This window comes from Brachycentrus maculatus, unplaced genomic scaffold (assembly GCF_059751285.1).
Source record: "Brachycentrus maculatus isolate JH-2025_06_01 unplaced genomic scaffold, ASM5975128v1 h1tg000185l, whole genome shotgun sequence".
Taxonomy (NCBI): domain Eukaryota; kingdom Metazoa; phylum Arthropoda; class Insecta; order Trichoptera; family Brachycentridae; genus Brachycentrus; species Brachycentrus maculatus.
This window is the reverse complement of record NW_028280936.1, coordinates 815078-834041: the sequence shown is the minus strand read 5'-3', so window position 1 is coordinate 834041 and position 18964 is coordinate 815078. Positions and strand designations below refer to the sequence as shown.

Here is an 18964-nt window from a genome sequence, read left to right as displayed (position 1 = left end):
ATATAATAGCTGTTTCCAAACACTTAACGAGATGTATTATAATATAATTTAAGTACGTCTCTATACCCTTCAAAGGAATAGTACGAAATTTCCTGTGTAAGCTCGTAGAGGCGCATGAAACAGATGATTAATCATTTTAATGATACCCGATTTGTACCTGTAAATTTAAATTCGTGAACAATGGCATTTGCATGCTACTCTAGGCGAACGAAATTATCTTTTGGAATTACTCTCGATTCCCATTAATTGGAAATGTGGAAGGCTCCGCCGTCGGGATCAGATACGACTGTAAATTCACAAGATGGCGGAACTGGCGTAATCTCCCACCTTATATCTGTCATTAAGTTGAGACTTATATTTTAGCAGTATCCCGATTATACGCGACCCCTTCCACTAGTTTTCAGTTTGACACGTCCTGCGATATACATTTTCTTGATTTGTCTGTATATCAGCAGCCGAGCTGTGAGTTTTATAATAATATAAGCGAAGGGGAGTACGGCCTCGTTTTGTTATGTTCCTCGGGGGATGTGAAGCTAATCCGTTCTGGAAGCAATCAAATCTGTTCTCTACAGCGCCTTGAGCACACTGGTACTGAGGGACACATACACGTTCCAGATTACCGAATAAAGTCTTACGTAATATTTTCTCTTTATTTTCAGTAACCTTTTTACTTTTACTGCAAAGTAAATTTGAATATTCACTTAGTTTTAAAACCTCATATCCCACGAGGCTCGGCAGACTTTTTGCTTAATAAGGATTTATATTTCTGGGAACGCTTCATTTTGCGTTGCTAAGTACTTAATATTACTTTACATAGTATGTGTATTACTTTTGTACGTAAGTGACGCCGACGAATATCTTTTTGTAAGTCGTAAAGCATTTTTTGTAATTTTATCCTTTGTATTAATATCAGCACGTTGCGATGGTGTCATCTTTTTTACTCCAGCACATCCAGTATGTACATTTATATCTATTTATATAGAGCAGCATTATGTCCCCGACCATCTTTTAAATTTGTTATTTTCAATTTACGAGACGGGGTTCTTTTTTATAAAGGAACATTACCTGCAGAGTCTCTATTTTAAAAGATCTGTCTAAAAGTAGGATAGTGAGAATGCCGCAAAAAAGGTATGAGAAATATGACACTAATTAATTAAGTAATTGAAATATAATCGTTTTTTTACCAATTGACGAGAATCGAACCTACGCGTAGCTACGTTGCCAGTTTTGCAAAAAAGCATGTCCCTAAGTGCTGTCACTACTTCAATGGATTATCTCAACGTTTTATATCTTTTCTTCCGGATAGGTCTTTTATAATATATTTTTAGTCTTCATTAATTACGAGAGTGTCAAGTTTTCACTTTCGCCTTAATTAGGCTCTAGGAAAGTGGTATTATATCCGCCATCAGTACGCCAGAAAGAAGCAAGATGTTTTCAAGTCTCGAATTTTCTGGAAAACAAAGTTTCACTTCATTATCCATCTTCCCCACCTGAGACTTTCTCACGCACTTAGTCTTGGCACTTCTGCACTTAACTCAGATAGGAACTTGACTCTCATGACGCACTTTTACCCATGGGGTAATGCTTTGCTGGTCGAACTTGCTTCAACAAGCTAATGGCTTTACGCCGTCGAGATCTCATGGTTTCCGTGACCATAATGCCTTAACAAGAAAGAATGGCCAAATATGTTTTCCAACCCTCTATCAGTTATATCTTGTAAGTGTAAAAGTGTCAAGCTCAATATAAAATTCCACTGTGATTGAAAAAGTATTTTAAATAGTTTTTTCCTCTACCTCCTTCCCTAAACTCCCATTTTCCTTTGCCCTCCTTATTATCATCTATTGCAATTTATGTTTTTTTATGACAATTTTTATTTATGTTTTTTATTTATGTTCAAGTACTATTTACCCGCTGATTGCAAACAGCTTTATATGGTATCAAACTTTTTTTGATCGATATCACTAGTCTGTTAGGTTGGTTGGAACATATTGCTTTTTAGCAATTAGCCTGCCAATGTGCTTATTTCTTTTTTGTACATAAATTTTAGATAAATAAATAAAAATAATTGTATTTTTGCCATAGTCACAACCTTTTTGATACCTTTCGAAAAAATGAAATGACAACTAATAATAAGAGTAATAATGAAAAAATGCAGCTTGAGAATATTAAAGAAACTTTTTTAAGCCTTCTCATAGATTTTAAAAACAATTTACAGAATAATTGTAATGAATTATATTTTTGTGGATAATCAGAAATATTCATAAGTATATGAATGTTAAATATATGTAATTTTATCAACCTTTACAGTGAAATATAGATTTACCAGCGAAATCTTGCAATTACCTCGACAAGAGTGATATGTTTCAAATCTTATACTGTTGCTCACAATTTTTTTTTTCATTTCGTCAATGGAATAAAATATATTCTAGGTAGGTACCTTTAACGTTTTTTTACCTTTAACGTTATTTTCATTCATTCAATATTTGTCCCTATGGGTCATACCAAGGGATGGAATGGGAGAGGGTTAACGGTGAAGGTGGTTCCATATAACCGCTGGATTACCTCTTTTATGATCTGCTCCTAAGGCAAGCGCCTAGCAACCCGGTGAGATTAAATGTCAAATTATTTTTCCCTCCAAAAGCCAACTGAAAATCTCATTACTGCTCTTTTAGCGCGAAACGGTTACCTTTCTTTCTCTTAGAAACGTATATTCTATCGGGTCAAACGGCGTATTTAATATTAAAATTCTTTCTCGGTGTTCTTGTCACAAATTCAAATTTTCAAAAATAAATATTTTGCTTGTATCCTAGATTTTATTTTTAAATATTTACTGTTTGTTTTTTTTTGAGAAATCAAGACACGTTTTTGAATGTTACACGTGTGTAAAGTGATCACTTAAACCAGCCTATGACGGTCGTAAGCCCCGTAAATGCCCAGACTTCCATATTCTTCTTCATCTTTGATGAGATATCAAAAAATAATACGTTTTAGTGCTTTCAAGTTTTCCAATACCTTCATTCCCCAATTCGAGGAAATCGTCTTCAATGAGAATTCGTACAAATAAATGATTCAGCGAAAACTAAGTAAACTCAATTTCTTTTCCAATTTTGTTTGAACCCTTACAACACTTTACATTATCGAATTAATTTTCTTTTCTTTTTAGCGCTAAAACATTGTAAAATATTAGTAGTAGCCCGAAAACAAAAGGTGTGTAAATTTGTGAATTTCAGAATTATGTGTTCATTCACAATCAACTATTGTTTTGTATTAATCTTTATTATTTTTTTCAGGAAACCTCATTCTCAGTGGAAATCCAACACGTGGAAAAATTGGAAATTCTAAAAGGTTAGTTGTTTTTAATAATATTTTATGACCGTTATTTTAATTCTGCCACCTTGAATTGTCAATTTTCAATATTTTGTCTTTTCCATTTTATCGTAATACATTTCTAGATTTGCTTATTGATTTGGTATGTATTTTATTGCAAATTGTGTACCAAGAAACTTAGTTCCTTTGATTCATTATCTCTCTCCTATGAACTAGGGAAACGTCCACACCATGCCAATTGCTAAATAGCAAGTAATGTAGACTGTTCTTTAAAATATATAAAACGTCTCTTCGAACTCTTGGATTCGGGTAGAGTATTCTTTAATCCTTTGTACTGCGGTGTTCCTTGAATATTGATACTAATACTTTGCCCGTATTTACTCTCATAATCAGTTGAAACTCTTCCTGTAGACTATCCATTCAACTTCGCACAAAGAGCAGCCGTTTCATTTACCTTTTCTTTCTTCTCCTATACTTTTATTCTTTGCCATCCCTTTGAAAATTTTCAGAGTAAATTATTTCTGTCGCAATCAATTACAATACAATTTTGGTGAAAGTATAGTACTTTATTATATTAATTTAACAATAAATTTTGTTTGCTCATACACATTAAATTAAGAGCCATGTTCAAGGCTTACTACCTGTCGTTGATTGGCTTGACTGATCACTTTATGGACATGTGTACCATGAATAAAAATCCTTGTTGCCTGAATTTCTGAAAGTTTTATACGTGGTGGTACAACAACCGCTTTCGTATTTTAGCTGGAATTATCAGTTAGAACTGCCACCTGCAAAAAACTTTGTGCAGTATTAAGTTTTCACTTTTGTATTTAAGAGAAAAAATGTTTTTGAATTAATTTACAGCTCTTTGGAGACATCAGAAATTATTTTTATTAGTTTTACAATTTTTTTAAATTACCGAAGATTTGATAACTTTATAAATAAATATCATATCTACTCGCGGACCCTACATTTAATCTCCCGGGCCATATGTTAAGATAAAGTATATTATTAAGTTTCAACAAATATATTTTTAAATTAAATTTTTTTTACAACAATTCTCATGAAAATACTATTTTCCTTGTTTATCTGGCTGGTGATTAGTTTTTTGACGCTTAACACGTGCCCAGTACGCGTTGGGTATAATATCACAAAATATAATATGAAATTTCCAAAAACGTAGTTTTCCTGAAGGCAATACATTACAATCGATCAGGATACCTTGTCGGCCAACTGCCTTCTACACACATTCCCAATAAGAATAGCTTTTTCTGTTAACTGAATATTAGTTCCCCTTTGTGATAGATCTCCCTCGCTAAGCCTATTTCGCAACGAAACTCTGAAAAATCTTTTCTTTTCTCCCAATAATGTTTGGTTCGTTTATCCAATTTCATCAACTCTTTTTATAACAACTCCGATAGTTTGTTGAATTATTTTGTTCCGCTACAGATCGAGCATCCTAATTACGGTTGTTTCCTTTGCTCTTTATTTAATGAGAAATTTCGTCTGTCACGAAGATTCCGAACACGCTCCGAGTATGCAAACAGTTCGCGTAGCGAGTTGTCTTTAGTTAATACAACCGGTACAATGCTTAATTAAACTGATATCTCCGTTTGACAGACACTTAGCGACAATGAATTGTCGACGCCGGGGAATATATCCGCGATGTTAATTAAATCTCGAGAGACATTCACGAGTGAGAAGAATGACGAAACGTTGTGGAGATCCTCTCGGCTCTGGCAACTTTTCATATTACGAGTATTTCGCTTATTAGGTACCACCTGTGCGCGCAAGAAAAAGTATCTCTGTCACTTTTTTTCGTCTTCGAGATTCTTTTTAATGAAATTCGTGTTTAGTCCTCTTAACTTTCTCGCATCATTGCTTGTCAGGATAATATTATATTGATTAGTTAAAAGCCGCGAGTAAGAGTGTCACCGAGGGTGACAAATGAGATTTCGAGCTCCCTAAATATCTCGCTAGTTAGTTAATTACGAATTTCGTTGACGCGATTCGAGACGGTGCAGTTTTGGAATGGGTGAACATTAACACGATAATATTCTTACTGAGCCCATTAGAATACCACTGACTGCCGAGTTAAGCCGTTTGTTTGAAGTAACTTGGACCTCACAGCTTGGTTTAACTGAATATTTTTTAAAACTATTAAGTGGTTTGCTAATTTTTTTAAAACCTTTTTTACATTCTCTTTATACTGCCGTGATACTTCCGTAGCATTATCAATATAATATTTTCAAATACATTTTCATATACACATATAACATTAATTAATTTTACTCTTTGTATTAATTTTTGCCATTAACAAAACACTCTTGTGTTTGCAATCAGTCCAGGGTACTATTAAAAAAAATATTAGATTGAAAAAAAGTACCCTGGACTGGTACCTGAAGCTGAGGGCTAATCACCTTTCCCTCATGTGTTAACGATCAAGATAACACTGCGTTTATATGATACAGTGCCCTATGCACCATCGGGTGTGGATAAGTACCCCTTGTTATTTTTTAAAAATAAGATGTTTGTAATCTTAATGTCGTCATTATTATTCCCTCGTGAACATTGTGAAATTATGATTACCTAATTTAAATTATAACGTTAAATCAGGGAAACGTCGAAATCGTGATTTTTAATAAGTTGTTTTTATTTACAATATTTTGAATGTGTCCAAGATTTGTGAACAAGTATTTGGACACGCTCAAAATGTTGTGAATTATAAATTATATCTATTAGTCCCATGATTCGCTCTGGTGATGAGTGCGTTGGGTCCGCACTGAGCGCCGTTAATGTACCCAATTATTTTCACAGTTTTCTGGTTTCGGGTTGAGCCCGTGGCTTCGCTGCACGAAGTATGGCTGTTCAGTGTGGCCAACCTAACCTAACTTACCCAACCACCTTCACGTGATGTGGATATTGTTCGGTGGGGGGCGCAAAGCTAACGAGATACTCCGCCACAGAGCGTGTTTTAAATCAGTTTGTACTTTGGTGCATGAATGAATATTTCGATTATTCTGGCTCGAGAATATATCGCAGTCGTACAGGAGAAAGTGACCAGCTAACAAAACGTAAAATGTTTAGGAGGGCCGCTAATATTTTATATAATATAAAATACTTATATTAAATATTGGTAAAAAATTAAGAAATATACTAGTTGTCACTACATTCTTTACATGTGTCGCCTCGGTGCTCCCCACAAATTGGATGTCCGTCGTAAATTTTACGAATGTCCCGTAATCTTAAGTCAAGTTTGATTTCGTCGTACCTAGATGTTCCTCACCCTAATTTCTCATGAGCGTTTGATGTATAATCTTCAAACCATCTAACTCTCATCATTCGTTTGTTTCACATAGCCTAGCCAATGTAAGAGTTCAGACCTTTTCTATTTTTTTTTTTAATTTTACATAGTTGTATTCATTTTATCTTATCCTATAGTTCTATTCCATGTATTTATAAAATATTATCTACATAAATAAAACTTTAAATATTTGTCTAAAAATCTTTATTTTCCTAAAGTTATACGCCTTTTATATAGCTGATATGCCTGTGACAAGTACTTCACCTGTGGCAGTTAAAAAAAATATATACAGTATCTACTCAATGAATTAGGGCCACCCATTATTTTTTTGAATACTCTGAAATCTTTTGGATTATTATATTTATTTTACATAAATACTTTAAGTTTTCTATTGACATCTAATATCATGTATATTACCTTCAATAATATGTAAAATATACCTGGATTATTTAAGCCTTTACAAAATTTCAAACCCTTTTTCTGAGAAAGGTCCCTAATTAGCACAGGTAGACAGATAGTTGAAAGTTCAAAAAATAGTCCTATCTCATTTATTAGTGAAGTTTCTTGAGTTCTGGTTGTTGTTTTGTTCAGAGAGGTTATATAGTTATCGTGTCTTGTGAAAAAAACTTAATTTTTAATTTTAGTTCATAAAGTATAATTTTTTTTTGTAAACACAAGTGTTTTTTTTTAAAAGGATAAAATGGGAAAAAGTAAAGACATTTCTGAGGAAAAAAAGTCTAGTGTTATAGTGCTACTGAAATTAGGAATACTATCTAATAGAGAAATTTCAAAAAAAGAAAACGTTTCTCGTCAAACAGTGGACAGAATTTCAAAATCAATAAAAAATCAGTCACCCGCCACCAGCAATCGGCGAAAGAACTGTCGTAGGATTAGAAAAACAACACCGAGGACTGATCGAAAAATCGTTCAAAGTGCCTTAGAAAACCGTAGTGCATCAGCAAAAACATTAAAAATAAAATTGAAAGAAGAGGGTATAAATATATCGGTATCAACACTGAGGCTACGTCTTTACGAAGTAAATCTGAAATGCAGGCGCCCTGTAAAAGTACCAAAATTGACACCACGAATGAAAGCGGATCAATTAAAATGGGCCAGGCTACATTGAAATTACTCGGTAGATGATTGGAAAAAGGTATTTATTTAAATTGAATTTTCAACATATTATTTTAGTAAATACACTTATATATTTGAATTAAACTTAAATTTTCATTATTTTTCAGGTCATCTTTAGTGATGAGTGCTGGTTAGAAGCCGTGACAGAGAGCCGTCGATTCGTCAGGAAAACACCAATGGAACGTTACAATGAGGCCTGTGTGGTAAAAGTTATCAAACACCCCCCTGCAACAATGATATGGTCGTGTATTATTAACAATTTACCTGGGCCGTTGTTTTTCGCGGAAGGAACAATGAACCAAAATTCCTATAAGCAGGTCCTCGAACGAATTTTATTGCCCTTCTACCATACACTCGACCCAACAGAAGGTCCATACACCTTCATGCAGGATGGGGCACCTCGCCACCGGGCTAAATCAATAATAAAATTTTTGTCTAACAAAAATCTGCCTTTGCTCCCCTGGCCTGGAAATTCTCTAGACCTTAGTCCTATAGAAAACGTATGGAGCATGTTAAAAAATAAGGTATACTCATTTCCAAATCCGACAGTAGACTGTCTAAAAAAAATATTCAAAAAATTTGGTCAGAAGACGAAGAAATAAAAAACATGATAAAACAGTGCATTTTAAGTATGCCAAAAAGAATTGAGGCAGTTATTTCTGCCAAAGGTGGAAATACTAAATACTAACTATATTTATATGAAAATATATGCATAATTTAAGCGTAATAAAGTGTTCATGTGTAAATAAAATTCAATGTTGTTTTATTCAAGGTTTTCTCTGAGTTATTCCTGTTTGAATTGAGAAATTGCGCGAAATTCTGCGTGGCCCTAATTCATTGAGTAGATACTGTAGCTTATTCTGTTTTTTATTTTTATTTCAAGGGTGTAATTTCGACCCCATGTTAATTTATCATTGGGCGATTAATTTCGAGCCCTATTTATTTTTTTAATTTTATTTTAAGTAAGGTTGTTTGTTTTAGATTTTAAAATATACATGAAAGGAAAGATCAATAGTGAAATACACCTATTAAGTGGGTTTTCCTCGGGGATGATTGAGTTACCGCGGCGCTACACCCCTGTGATCGTCTTGTTAGCGGGGTTTTTAATTTTCCCATCCATGAAATGAAAGCAATTTCCACAGTTCGTGCGGTTGGGTTTTTATTAAATCTGTTGAATTATGAATGTAATGATTGCATAAGACTCACGCGGCGTAAAATTAACAGGAGGATGCCAGTTTTTATACCACTGGGAGCTTTAATTTAACCCGCTGAGAAACTGATTGGCATCATTACCTTTCTGTACAGTGTAGCCATTGTTACTAACAAACAAAAATCTGACGGACACCGTAGTTTTTTTTACCTTATCAGTTTTAATATTGTAAATCTTGACGTTACATAAGAATTCACAGAGCTATCTCTGCCTTCGTGAAATCCTCCAAGTCTTAAGTCCGCAATGCAAACATGTTACTTTTTCTCATATTTTATTTATTGTTTCGGCATTAACTTTGTCGTAAGACATGTTACAATGATTAAAGAAAACACTTCGTTTTTTACCACTTGAGTAAAAAAAAAGTGGTAAAAAACGAAGTGTTTTCTTTAATCATTAGTTTTTCTCATTTATTTCAAAATGCATTTCGGCGGGTTTCACTATGTAATTTTTTTTTTGTTCTCATGCAATAGGATAAATCATTGATTTTTTTAAAATACTATTGAAATTATGTTGTAATTATCCACGTTTTTGTAATAAATATCCATATCTTATTTATGACCCAAAAAATATATTATATTTTTTTGCATCATATAAACGTCGAGTTATAGAAGAAAAAAAAGTCTTTTCATTCATCATTTACACGGGATGCACGCTGTATACTTTATGAGTCTATTTGGTTTGGTCATAAATATTTTGTTTTGTTTAAAGTATTTTTTCTTCAAGAATGTCTCCATTCTAATCATAGTATTTTTAACGCTATCAAAATCTTCGCATACAATGTAAGGGTGGATCCAAATAGCCAATTTGCCGTAAGATGCAAGGGTGGTACGTGACTTAAACAGTAGCAGAACACTTCGTCTCTTATCCTTCTCCCTCTCTCCTTTTCTTCCTTCAGCCCCAATTGTCTCCACAAATTCCTCTTAAATCCTCTGCCATTGTATCGAACTTGACTCTCCTTTAAAACATTTTTAGCGATTTACATTTTTAAGGCTTTAATTAATTGCAGACTTTCTTTTAAGACCCAAGTTTCATTAATGCTTTGGGATGGCTGTAATAAATGCATTAATTATTGTTGACATCAATTGCAATCCTATATTGAATATCTCGTTTTTTATTATCAACGTTACTTTATGATAATTTTGTCGATATAACTATCGTTTCCTATCCTTGATATCTGTGGAGACATCTAATGTATCTCAATATCTGGCTCTCAGCCGATAAATTCAGTGTTTTAATGCCATGAAATAAATAATTTTGAATAATTTCTATTGAATCGCAAAGAGATGCTTCTTTTTTTTTATTTAATTTTATTAGGAATCAATGAATACGGGAATGGGTCTTTTATTTATTTTTTCTCCTTTACAGGTGAAAAATTCAAAGCGTTTCAATTATTGATTGATTTTTCAGTGATAGTTGGCAAAATTTTATAATATGTAATTGAATTTTTGCATTTATAAATAGTAAGTGATTCCAATCTACATTCATAAAGTGATTTTAGACGTAATTATATTAAAAATTAATATGAATAATGGATCAGTATGGAAGTGCACTAATGCTGGAGTATAATGTTCACATTTTAATATAATCCCCGCGATTTCAACACCTCTTAGAATATATAATGTAATATAACAGCTCTTTGGAAATGTGCTCCATTCTCAAGGTTTGAATGCCAATAGAACCATCCCCAGTATTTTAATCACATCTCCGCAAGTTAAACACAAAGCAGTGCACCGTTCAAGTCTCGGGGATGGTATAAACCTGAATTTCACCCCGGCTATGAAAAGTCCTCCCCTATCGGAGGGTAGAGGGTACAGCAACTGTAGCGAACCTCAACTCTTTCCACTCTTATATTCATGTATAATGTGTCTGCGATAGCTGAACACTGTTCCACTCACCCAATACTCTAAGTGGGAGTTGGTACAATTTAACATTGATTGAACAGTGAGAATTGATATTATTTCATGGATTACGCAAAGTTTCAACATTCTTCACTCCGTAGATCCTCCACTTTTGAATGCATTATTACAAATACGATAGAAAATTTTCAACCCATCCTGTGTATTCCGAGTATTCCGTCTTATATTATGTATTTTTCCCTTTTCAATTCTCCGCTTTATATTTTTAATCAAGGTTCTGAAATGTTATTCACAGTTCGAAATATCCCACTATCATTCTAGAAACTTGTTGTCAGCTTAAAGAGAAAAAATTAGGTTTGACAGAATAAAGTACAATAAGTGCACTAAAGATGTTTCTTAACCTTTCCAGGAGTAGAAAAATTGATGTCCAACTTTCGCTGGGGAGTGGGTTCTTTTGACATGAATTTTTTTTTTCACTTAATCGATGTATTATGTAGATAGGAATTATGTTAAAATAATATTTTTTTAAAAAACACCTCCTCGAAATATTTTTCAATGACGACAAAATTACACACAAATATCCACAGATGTCATTGACATACAAGTAACATCATACTAACTGATAGACGGACTTCGACGTTCATTAACGTCGATACTTCTTTAAGGAAAATTCGCACCGACTTTCATTTACGTCCATACTCCCGGAAAGTTTAAATTTCTTGGCATTTGTATCCGCCACGAATAAAAGAAAAACTTTTCGTTTAATTAATACAATAATGCACATGATTTTTTTTTGTTCAAATTTCAATTTTAATAGAATTTTCTGAAAATTTAATAGTTTTGTTTTGTTTTTCATAAAAGACTAATTCTATTGCGGATGCAGAAATGTTGGAATTCTAACTATCCTCATAAAATTTCCGCTGTAAATTGTGAACTATGCGTCTCTCACACATACACGCACACGCCGACTGGCTTTTCCATATGTACATAAATTCTACACACATACAATCCCTCACTACGCTTCGTGTCTCGATAGCCCTCCAAATACCAAACTAGTGTTGGTATTCATTTAAACATCCCCTTGGAATTCTAGAAGCCTCGCCCTGAATACACTAAATGCGCTTTTAAATAAATACAGCTTTTATGATCCTTTATTAACTTGATTATGTTTTACGAAGCTAGGGGACGCTCCCGGTATCATCTCTTGGCAACAAAACCTGTATGTATACAAAAAACAAGAAAATAAATATTTTAATGTTTTATGCTGTCGTTGTGATTTTTTTCCTACCGACCCGGGGTATTGATTACTTACGAAAGTTACGGATTTAACTACGTAGTGAAGATAAATTTAACAATACTTGTGGGATTTTATTTCTAATGATTTTGAAATATTTCTCCGTATTGCCAGGGAGTTATAACCACCAAAAAAGTCAAAGATTTTTTTATTACGAAGATAAAACGTTAAATTTCATAATCCATCCATATTTCTATTTTATTCATAATTGTTCTAAAATCTTTATTATTTATGCTTCGCTTTGCATTATTATTTGCATAATCGTTACTATGTATTATTCGAAGATTACTGCTTTATTTATTGAGCAATCTAGTCGGTTTTCATGATAATTTATTTGTATTTCTTCCCCACATTCATCATGTACAGGGCAGTGTAGTTAATGGCTACGGTTATCTACCCACATTATTATATCGACTTAGTTCCCTTTGCATGTTTATACGATTCAGGATACTTCCGGCGATGCACGGTTGGCGTTGCGTCGGGTTGTTCCTTTGTGGTTATTTTCCATTCACTGCATCAAATGGATAGGGTTAGTCTAGGTCCTTATTATTTACCACATTGCTCCAAAGGTGCTGGCTTATTATTGTAATAATTCATTTTAATGGTTCAATACGCTGAGATAAACGATTGCTTATCATACAGTTAAAGATACTCAATATAAGATACTCAAGATATTCAGATATTATTTTTTGTGTGTAAAACGTAGACGCATTACGGTAACACGAAATATACAATACACCCTGTTGCAGATGAATACACTAAAAATCCAGTTAGATATTTCTCATAGTAAACTACGGAATATGTAATTTTTTGTTTTTTTTTCACCAGTAAAAAAGTGGTACAGGCGTTTCATTCATTACCACGCGACTACTTCACTCTTATTATTAAACATCCATCCCATTATTTTCGGCAGAATTTCTTCATGATTTTTTTCTTAAGAGTATAAACAGGAATTCCTCATATCGTTAGAAGAGGCCTCCATCCAGCAGTGGAGAGACGGCTGATAAAAAAATATCCTCCCAAATATTCGCGTTTTACCCCTTAAGCAACTGCATAATCATAATTAATTGATAATACTAATTGTGTTTCATTCAAGAAATTACATAAACGAACAAATGCACTAACCATTATATTAGTAATATACATGTATTTTTGATTTATCATGGACCTTATGTTTGAACATGTTAATCATTAAAGACGAATTGTAGATAAAATTAAATTTTCCCATAGTTAAATTAATTAAATTAAAATAAAGCATCCGATGTCTTATACCAAGTTCCATTGAATATTTTTCTTTAAAATAATACTAATGTTATCCATTTAATTGTTTCATGGCTGTATCCGTCGTACAACATTAATTGAAATACCATTTCGTCGTCCTCTGCACATACTTTATGTTGTATAGGTATGTAGGGACATAGAACGTATATTACAAGGTACCGAAGGGTGACTGGGGGACATACGTCCTATGCGAGACGCATTAAAGTCGCACTTGCTTCAAAACAAAGCTTGGTAACTAACGTCGGGTATGTTTTGTTTTTTTTTTGTTTAATCCCTCGTGAGGGGGCGCCCCTATCACCCCCGTTTACGGGGAAGCTGTGATTGTTCCGAATCAGCTATTTGAAGATTCTAATCCCGGAGAGAACCTTTGTTGAAGAAATAAATATTTCACATAAAGCGTAGATCCCGGGGAAATGTGAAGGAATTGTTTTGCATGTAATAAATAATCCAATTTCTTGTGTATTTATACTGTATCGGTACGTGATGCGACGAAATACTTAATCAATTTAGCACGCCCATATAAGTATTTTTGTATTGATTCCTGTAAAACAAAAAAGAAAACAAAAAAACTCAGATTGCTTACAAAACAGAGTATTATTTTAATTTTATCATTTAAACACACTAGAACATAAGTTATTTTATTTATTGTTTCGGCATTAACTTTGTGGTAAGACATGTTACAATAATTAAAGAAAACACTTCGTTTTTTACCACTTGAGTTTAATTATAGACTACATGTTTCAGAAGCTAAACTTCCATCATTCAGGTCTGTATAATAACTCAAGTGGTAAAAACGAAGTGTTTTCTTTAATTATTAGAACATAAGTTGTTTTGGATTTTAACATTTTAATTTTCTAAATTTCATTTTAATGAAAAATACCTACGTACAGATTTTTGCCAAACGTAACTTCAGTACTTAATAAGAACACCGGTAATGAGTACGTTGTTTGCGAATTATATATATACAGATATTTACAGCAGTATGGCCCAAGCAGTTTATCCATTTATGTACGATTTTTTTATTTTAATGATGTTTTTAGAAAACGTTACAAATCCCATAGTTATAAAGAGAATTTTACTTTTATTTTCAATGTTATTCGTATTTTTTTGTATACTTTATAAAATATTTATTATGTATTTACAATATTAAATCCTACAAAACAGATAGTAAAATTGTAATTTAAAACATTTCTCAAGATTAAATTTGTTTCACAAAATATGTTCACAAAACCTAAATTATTTTTATACGTATACGTCACATATCGAGTTAATGAATCGTGGTTAAAAATCTTTGTTTTCAAAATCACCCTCCGTATTTATTGAAGAAAACATAGGTTTTCCAGCAAAGTGTTGCCAGTGTCAAATTTTCCCCCGAGGATCCGACGCCTGAGTAAACATTTACCTTCTGCACAAAGTTACAGTAAGATAAGAAAACACCAAGCTGCAATATGAGTTTTCCTGTTCAAAGTTATACTTTAACTTGAATCAAACAAAGGATGCATTTGGAAAAAAAACAATCTTTATGAGCTTTGAAAACTATACGTGTATAACGTTTGCGCTATGACCATTCAATGCTTTTTAGAATGACATGCTTATTTATTCATTTGGAATCTCGTTTAATATATTGTAAGGAATGCAATTTCCTCTACCCTCCCTTTGCGGAAACCTATCCTTTCTTTACTTATTTTTTATGCAACGATGCGTTATTACGACTAGAGAAATAAAATATTCCAACTGTTTTTTAAGGGTCATTAAACGTGATATTTTCTTTGATTTTTATTTTATAAATATATATGTTAGTTCTGTTAAAGATTATATTTGATTTGTCTTTCTCCGTTTTAATTTAGGAAATTAAATAAGTTTATATTTAGTGTCTTCATCATTAACATTAAAATTAATTTAATTGAAAGCTAAATACAATAAATCATTGGCGTTGAATCGTGATCTTACTTTTTTTATGAATTTGACGTTGGAATTACTGTTTTCTGTATATTTTATTTCCTTTCTGAATAGCTTGAAGACACTCGTGGTGTAGACACATCGCTCACTCCTTTCAAGAACGTCATAAATCAAAATACTTGATTTTTCAGGAGATCGTTTTTAAAGTTTAAAAATATAATACAATGTATTAAAAATAAACATCAAGCCACTTATTGAACTTTTTACTGAGCAACAGATCTTTTTAGGTAAAACCTGAAGGTTCTTTTCCAATCTGAAAAATATTTATTATATTTAAAAAAATAATTAAACAATACCTTTTCTTCAAAATGCAAAAACAACACTTTCTGCCCTGTAGCGGGTAAATATTAAGTTAAAAATATGCCACTTTTGCTGTAATATAGTACATTTTCTGGGCATTCCGAAAACATGCACAACTGAAAATTGACGATTTTTGATTTATGACGTTCTTGAAAGGAGTGAGCGACATGTGGATACAATGAAGAAAAGAGAGAAAAAAGTTGGAATGACAAAAATTCCAATTTGTATTTTTTTTAACTAATGCTCATAACAACAGGAAATAATACTTTTTTATTATAAAAAGATAAATATTTGTGTTTTTTTTAAACAAAAATCTTTCAAATGTATACTATTTATGTTAGCCTTAACGGCTCATTATTAAAAATAAGTATCAAATTATGCTAGAGTGGTTTCGAAACCAGAAACACTAACTATAGTTACTACGGGACCACAACCCGACACTACTAAAAAAAATCTGTTTTTAAGTTTTTCGTTTTATGTCTGACTATATTATACTTTATGTTAACTCGAGCCATTTCACTTTCTATCATCGATATGATGAATACAAGAAACGTTTTTCTAATGTGATTTGTCACTTGCGGAGATAAATGATTTGTTAGCGAATCGTGATTAATGGTGTATCCTGTCTCCCGTCCCGAGACGGAGTAGGAGTAACACACGAGAGCCCGTGACATGACACCTGACAAGCGCAGTTCAGGGACTCCTTCAATGACAGCCCAGCAAGCTATTTTTGTAGCTGAGTGCCCTTGAACAATAATACTGAATAGAATATTGAGTGGGCCAAAAGTTACCCGGTAGCACGTTCTGTCCCGGCTCACCCTTCTGCTTCCCTAATTCAAACCCTAAATTCCCTTCCAGGACCGCATTACCCCCGCGTCCTCTATCAGACCTTTACGTATTCTCACCAGTTTACACGGGTTCTTGGTTTTCACTTGAACTATTTCAAATATTACAGATAATTATTATTGTAACCGCTTTAAATGATCAAAATCCACTTTGACATTCAAATGGAATCAATTTAATCCTCTTACCTCTTGAAATATATAGGTGCTACGGCGGTAATGTAGCTTTTAACCATAATCTAAGACATACTTTGGGAAGGGGAGTTATATGTATTTTGATTATGTTTTCGTTAGTAAATGTAGTTTATTTAACAAGTGGTTAAAATAATGTTAATTAATTTTATAATGTTTTTAAAATGTGCCAAAGTATCTGCGGAAAACATTCAAGAAAAGTTAATTTGTACAAATTTTTTTTTTTTTAAATATAGGATTTCCGTATTCACAAATGTGTTATGTGTTCAATACCTTGTCATCTCGCAATACTACTTTTAGTTACAGAAAAAAATATTGCCTTTTTGAATTATTTAAATAAATTTTCTATTAATAAATATTAGAATGTAAAATAAACAACATTTATATTCACCCCCCTTGGAATCGTACCTCCAGCACGGAGCTAGAAACGCCAACAATTACACCACGGAGGCAGACATGACATATTGGTGTGTAAATACATATATACATACACACACATATATATATATATATATATATATATATATATATATATATATATATATATATATATATATATATATATATATATATATATATATGTACATAAATGTACGTATATATACATGTTTTTATATCATCAAATCTTTAGTTAGCCGTGACAAAGGAGAGACGCGAGATATTTCTGAAAGTCTGCTGCGTTTCGGTTGTAACGTTCCACGTTTTACTATTTCTACTTTCTACGTTCGTGAATCTCTCCCACTGACGTAGAAGTTTTAATGGACAGTCTAGCCGTCACGTGGGAAATAATGAGGTGCATCTCTCCCTCGACACCTCCTGCTTCCCTGTTCCCTGTTCCCTGTTCCCGAAAACTTTCCTCTTCACACTCACCAACATTCGCCATGAGATTTTACGGCATTCGATAAAACAAGAAATATGGCTATTGTTTAACTAACACCTTTTCTTTATTAGTTTTAGTTAAGCTCGCTACACATAATTGACTTGTTTTTTCCCAAATTTCTGTCGTTTTCCCAATGAATATTTAGCTGGGTCAATATTTTAGTGTTTACATTTTATATTTGATACCTATAACATTTTTGTGTGTATTGAATTTTTCGTATAACCTTATAAGTATTAATTGCTACTTTTTTATTGGACCGAAAAGATTTGTTGTTTGGTGGCAAACAACAAATGATTTGTCAAATATGATACATATATGTTTGCAACAGCGACATAATTCAAAATTTGCTTATGAGAGGCATGTCCTGTAATTCTAAATATTGTATTTTACTAGGCACCCGTAATGAAACTAACGATTCTCTCACGGAGAGATTTAATGTAATAATTGCCAATATTTCCATTAAAAAAATACGTAGATCGCTCACTCCTTTCAACAACGTCATATATCAAAACTCGTAAATTTTCATTTGTGCATGTTTTTGGAATGCCCAAAAAATGTACTGTGTCCCAGCAAAAGCGGCGTATTTTTAACTTAATATTTACACGCTACAGGGCAGAAAGTGTTGTTTTTTCATTTTGAAGAAAATATATCGTTTAATTTTTTTTTCAAATTTACTTAATATTTTTTAAATGGAGAAAAAACATTCAGGTTTTACCTTAAAAGATCTGTTGCCCAGTAAAAAGTTTTTAATATTTATTTTTTATACATTTTACTATATTTTTAAACTTTAAAAACGATCTCCTGAAAAATCAAGTTTTTTTTTTATATATAACGTTATTAAAAGGAGTAACCGATATGTATGTCGTTGTTGCAGGATCACAGCAATATCTAGGATAATATAAAGGATAAACTTATAGGTAAATATTTTTAGTTAATATGCATGATACAATGATTAAAGAAAACACTTCATTTTTTAGCACTTGAGTTTTATTATAGACTACATGTTTCAGAAGTTAAACTTCCATCATTCAGGTCTGTATAATAACGATAATAATGATGATGGAAGTTTAACTTCTGAAACATGTAGTCTATAATAAAACTCAAGTGGTAAAAAACGAAGTGTTTTCTTTAATCATTGTAACATGTCTTACCACAAAGTTAATGCCGAAACAATAAATAAAATAATATACATGATGCCTTTATTTTTACGTGTGTATGGAAATACTTTTCCACGACACTTTTTTACTCATAATTATGATAAAGTTAAAAAGTGAAACGAAGTTTTGAGTGCCCCCTCTTATTCTTAGTTGCCAACGAGCACCCCTCTTCATCCGAAACCGCAATACGAGAGGGTGGAAAATAGAAACGGAAAATTGAGACATTAA

General features: G+C 32.5%; 1 protein-coding gene across 1 annotated transcript in view; it reads left to right on the top strand.

Moving 5' to 3' along the window:
* The window catches only part of LOC148307920 (uncharacterized), a 368047-nt gene that overhangs the window by 223162 nt on the left and 125921 nt on the right, over positions 1-18964 (top strand). Inside the window, exon 4 of the mRNA XM_088262611.1 lies at positions 3291-3345. The gene's annotated coding sequence lies outside the window, so the exon portion shown is untranslated. The remainder of the gene's footprint in view (positions 1-3290; positions 3346-18964) is intronic.